Source organism: Bos indicus, chromosome 4 (assembly GCF_029378745.1).
Source record: "Bos indicus isolate NIAB-ARS_2022 breed Sahiwal x Tharparkar chromosome 4, NIAB-ARS_B.indTharparkar_mat_pri_1.0, whole genome shotgun sequence".
NCBI classification, from domain to species: domain Eukaryota; kingdom Metazoa; phylum Chordata; class Mammalia; order Artiodactyla; family Bovidae; genus Bos; species Bos indicus.
In genome coordinates this window covers 68,766,201-68,771,928 of record NC_091763.1, presented here as the reverse complement: position 1 = coordinate 68,771,928, position 5,728 = coordinate 68,766,201, and the positions used below count along the sequence as shown (strand labels likewise).

The following is a 5,728-nucleotide window of genomic DNA, read 5'->3' as shown; positions in this document are numbered from 1 at the left end:
AATTGTCAGCTTTTAGAGTTCCTTAGATTTCAGTTTCTGATAAAAAGTTTGTGGACTTGAATTAATAATACAAGGTGTTTGTCCTGGGAACTGAAAACCAAGTCACTAGACTCACTGCCTACTCCCAACAATGCATCATTGATCTAACCCTTTACAGAAAAAACTGTGCTTCATTTGACCCATTCGTGTTTTACCTGCTAGCAGAAAACAACGCCCTTTCTAAGTGCGTCAATTGTTCTACCTCTCTCTGGCGAAAGGACTTGGTGTGTAGCAGACAGGCCTCTTGGATGACTGTAACAGTACAGAAATGTATTAAATGGTGCCCTGCTGCTTAACAAGCACTAATACAACTCTGAAACATGCCTAATTATAACCATGGTGTGTCAGGCACAAGGCTGAGTTCGTTGGAAATTCTATCCACTTTAAAGAGCATAGAGTACACCCTTAGTTATTAGTCCTTTTAAAGTATTACATTCTGGCTACTGTTGCTTGATTATATACACTGTGGACTTTGACCAAGCTCCTTCTACTATTGAATGGCTGATTAAAAAAAAAAAGTTTAAAAAAGGTAGAATAAAAACTATAAATTTAATATAGAGTCTTCAGATTTCTTACATTTATTGCTGAACTTAAGATATTTACTATCAATTAATTGACTTATTTAAAATAATACACTGTAGAAATCTTCATGTTAGGCTAAAAATATTTTTAGTATAACTTATTAGAGCAATAAGAGGTATTTTTAGTACAATGTCAAAAATGCCCTAGAGCTTTAGAATTGAAAGCATATGTACATAACTTCTGCATGTTTGGCATGAAATGTAATTTTTAAGAAATACATGGGATGTGAAACACTTAATGCAGAATAGTATTTATTCCTGTAGGAAAGGGAATGCCATCTTCAAAAATTACATAGGCACCTACATAGGTATTGATAAATAAAATTTTATTCTTTGAACTGGATTCAAGGTAAGTGGGTATTTATTATTATTTATATTTTTGAATGCCTGAAATATTTCATGATAAATATACATGTACAGTTTGCATTAATTTTTCTAAGCTAGGGCAAAATAAGCACAAAATATGCTTCTATGTCAAATATCTTGAGAATGATGAACTATTTACTATTTAGCCAAACTTTTATGGATTTGCTTCTTGATATTTCTTCATGCTCAGCATTCTTTGTAGGAATTAGTTGGCAGATAAAAGGGAAGGCCTGCAAATAAAGTGTCTGTGGAAAATGATTCCATTTTGAATATGAAGTGTGACACTTTATTCTTAGAGGGAGGTTGAAAGCCACTGTGATCACACTCCTGCCCCTTCAGTCGCCTCTGGCATTTCCCCTCTAGCCTTACCTTTGTATGTTGCAGAAGTTGGTCATTTGTCTTGCCATCTGCATTTTTGGTTCTGTGCTTCCTTTCTCATGGAAACTATTGAAAATAAGGCATCATTATTACACGAAAGAGGCCTTTCCCAGAATCCCAGTCTTTCTCCCATAAAAGTTTATATGCAAAAAAAGCCAGAGTCCACATTAGTCAGCCTTAACAAGATGTGGGAACCTAATCATGGTTCTGTTTGGTATGCAGAAAAATCTTCTTGGAAGCAAATGCTAAACAAACATATATGAAAGTGCTTATTTAGCACTATTTACACAAACTTTTTACATTTAACATTCTCATATTAAAATTTTGGGGGGCAGGAATTGTGCTTCCGCCATCTTTCCAGCCCTCAGTCAGACGGGCGCGGAAACGCTTCTGGAAGTAACATTGCGATGGCTGCCCTAAGAGAACCCCAAGTTCAGTTCAAACTTGTTTTGGTTGGTGATGGTGGTACTGGAAAAAACTACATTCGTGAAGCGTTATCTGACTGGTGAATTTGAGAAGAAGTATGTAGTTACCTTGGGTGTTGAGGTCCATCCTCTTGTGTTCCATATCAACAGAGGACCTATCAAGTTCAATGTATGGGATACAGCTGATCAGGAGAAATTTGGTGGACTGAGAGGTGACTATTAGATACAAGCTCAGTGTGCCATTATAATATTTGATGTAACATCAAGAGTTACTTACAAGAATGTGCCTAACTGGCATAGAGATCTAGTACGAGTGTGTGAGAATATCCCAATTGTGTTGTGTGGCAACAAAGTGGATATTAAAGACAGAAAGGTTAAGGCAAAGTCAATTGTCTTCCACTGAAAGAAGAATCTTCAGTACTATGACATTTCTGCCAAAAGTAACTACAGCTTTGAAAAGCCCTTCCCTGGCTTGCTAGAAAACTGATTGGAGACCCTAACTTGGAGTTTGTCGCCATGCCTGCTCTTGCCCTGCCAGAGGTGGTCATGGACCCAGCCTTGGCAGCACAGTACGAGCACGATTTAGAGGTTGCTCAGACGACTGCTCTCCCGGATGAAGATGATGACCTGTGAGAAAGTGAAGCTGGGGCCCAGCGTCGGAAGTCGAGTTTTATAGGCAACTGTCCTGTGACGTCAGTGGTGCAGCGTGTTTGCCACTTTATAACATAGCTACGCAGAACACGTGCTTAATCTTTGGATGCTGAAGGAGATGGATGGGCTTTGGAGTGAATGTTGGAGTTTAAAAAAAAAATACCTTCATTTTTTGGAACCTGCATATTTAGGTGTTTTGGAACACAGTTCTTTCCTCCTTGAGTTTCAAATACAAGACTGCTATAGTCACATGACAGTATTGAGAGGGGGAATCTTGTTTATTTCTGTCATTCCCATTCCTTTTCATTTAGAATCAGAATAAAGTTGTATTTCAAATATCTAAAAAATAAATAAATAAAATTTGAGGGGAGTGGGAGGGAAGTTCAAGAGGGAGGGAATATGTATACTTAATGCTGATTCATGTTGTTGTATGGCAGAAACCAACACAGCATTGTAAGGCAACTATCTTCCAATTAAAAATCAATTAAAAAATAAAATTTTGTTTTCCTTTTAGATACTGTCCCAGTAGCTATATAACAGTCTGTTATGAGTATAGTTCAGATAAGAAACCTCTTTAATATCATGTACATATGGGTTGGGCTTCCCTGGTAGCTCAGCAGTAAAGAATTTGCCTGCCAAGGCAGGAGATGTGGGTTTGATCCCTGGGTTGGGAAGATTCTCTGGAGAAGGAAATGGCAACCTATTCCAGTATTCTTGCCTGGAAAACTCCATGGACAGAGGAGCCTGGCGTGCCTACAGTCTATGGGGTCGCAAAGAGTTGGACACAGCTTACTGACTTAACAAAACAAGAGTTCAGTCAGTTCAGTTCAGTCAGTCACTCAGTCGTGTCTGACTCTTTGCGACTCCATGAATCACAGCACGCCAGGCCTCCCTGTCCATCACCAACTCCTGGAGTTCACTCAAACTCATGTCCATTGAGTCGGTGATGCCATCCAGCCATCTCATCCTTTGTCATCCCCTTCTCCTCCTGCCCCCAATCCCTGCTAGCATCAGAGTCTTTTCCAATGAGTCAACTCTTCGCATGAGGTGGCCAAAGTACTGGAGTTTCAGCTTTAGCATCATTCCTTCCAAAGAACACCCAGGGCTGATCTCCTTTAGAATGATCTTTAGTTGGATCTCCTTGCAGTCCAAGGGACTCTCAAGAGTCTTCTCCAACACCCCAGTTCAAAAGCATCAATTCTTCAGTGCTTAGCTTTCTTCAACAGTTATGTTTGCAATAAGATTGTTCTTAGAATCTTGGGAAAGTATGTTTATTTTTCCAAAGAGCAATATGCTAAACTGGAAATCCTCAAACAAGCTCATGCTTTTCAAAATCTGTTGCTTAGTGAAAAGGACATCTAGGTTCTGTTGCTGGCGTTTACCCTCTGCCTGTGGGCTGGTCTTTGTGGAATGAACAGCTTTAAGGCCTGCTGACTTAGTAGCTATTTCTCCTCTCAACCTTAAAAGAGATGTGGAGAATACCAGGAGGGGAGCCAAGGAAGAACAAGAAGTCAAAGACTGCCAAGAGTGCCCGGAAGACACTGTTGTCATATTAAACAGAGCAAAAGGAACTAGGAGCATGGATCCTGCAAGTTCTTTGTGGTTTGGGGAATGAAGCCAGGACTCTGGTTTTCTCAGTTCTGTGGACTATAGCCTGGTCAGTTTCATATGAGTGTGCATGCCTAGTCCTGAGAAGCATGGGTCTACAGCTATCAGGAGCCGAGAGTAAATTCTGCTCTATATACTATTCTGCTCTAAATTTGGCTCTAAATACTGCTACTATATAAGCAATCCAAAATTATTCTCTTCAAAGCATGGGGTGGTTACGTTATCTCCAGGAAAAAGAGGCTCCATGTTCCATAGGGGAAAGCCCTTCTGAGGAAATGACATTTGAGCAGAGACTGGCATAAATCAAGGAAGTTTGTTATGTGGCTATCTAGAAGAACAACATTCCTGGCAGAGGTAACAGCACATACAAAGTATATTCTGAGACAGAAGTACATTTACCTCATTTGTTTACTTTTTATTATGGAAAATTTTAAGCATATACAAAAGTAAATAGAATTGCTTAATGAACCCCACGTATCTATCACCCTGCTTCTATACCTCCAATCAATTTATTAGTCTCCCTCCACATATTGGATTATTTGAAAGCAAATCCAAGACATCAGATAAATATTCAGTATGGATTTATAAAGGTGCAAACACTTTACTTTGACTTGATGCTACATCATTACCACACAAAAATTATCAACAATTCCTTAATATCATCCAGTATTCACTAGTGTTCAATTTCCCCATACTGGCTCATATATATTTTTGCTAATTGGTTTGTTAAAGTCAATTTTTAAATGAGGTGATCTGGAATGTCTAAGAATAGCAAGGAGGATAGTGTAGCTGGAAAGAATAGAACCCAATAAACAGCAAGTCTCGGCCCATTAAAGTAAGTGAGAGAAGGTAGCAGAGGTTAGTTACCAGGAGGAAATGAACAGGCTGATCCTGGCTGGCAGGGGTGCACAAGCTTCTGTTTGCGCTTGCCCGGTTTGCCCAGTTCCAGAAGAAGCCAACTAGAAGATGAGATGCCCCACCCCTGAGGTCCTTGAATTCTTTGTTCTCAGACACTCCTCAAAGTGTCCAGACTGGAGAGAACACCAACTTTTGTGCTCAGCACTAAACTGGGAACCTTTCTACACCAGCTCTTAATTCTCACAATAACCCTGCAAGATATGAATTCTTACTTGTAAAACATGAAACTAAGGCTCAGAGAGGTCAAGTGTCTGGTACGGTGTAGAGAACAGAATTGAGCACTGGCCGTGTGGCTCCAAAGCTGGTCTTTGCTTTCTGATACTATGTATTATATATGGATTTGTTTATTGTCTGTATCCTCCCCAACCAGAATATAAGCTCCATAAGGGCAAGGATCTTGTCTATTTTATTCACTGTGATCTTCCTGGGCCTAGAGAAAGAACCTTGAGTATAGGAAAAATACCTGGCATGTAGGAGAGATTAAAAATATTAATTCAATGAGTAAAGTACATGTTATATACCTTGAATCTCACGGGAAATGCTTTTACAAGGATTAACTCTACAAATTTCAGGGTCTTCGTGGTGCAATATGAGACTTCCCACTTTTTCTCTACTTCTTCAGTTCTTGCTACATCCACAGCACTGGGATGGCTTGGAATGTCATCACGGGTGGTCAAGGTGAAGAAAGCTCTGAATTGATCCCAAATGCGATATTATTTTATACCTACTAGACTGGTAAAAAAGAAGGTCTTAAAACATCAA

The 5,728-nt window shown here is 39.5% G+C and overlaps 1 pseudogene; it reads left to right on the top strand.

Moving 5' to 3' along the window:
• The first annotated feature begins 1,705 nt into the window (after positions 1–1,705).
• Positions 1,706–2,769, top strand: LOC109558105 (GTP-binding nuclear protein Ran-like; annotated as a pseudogene).
• Positions 2,770–5,728: the final 2,959 nt, after the last annotated feature.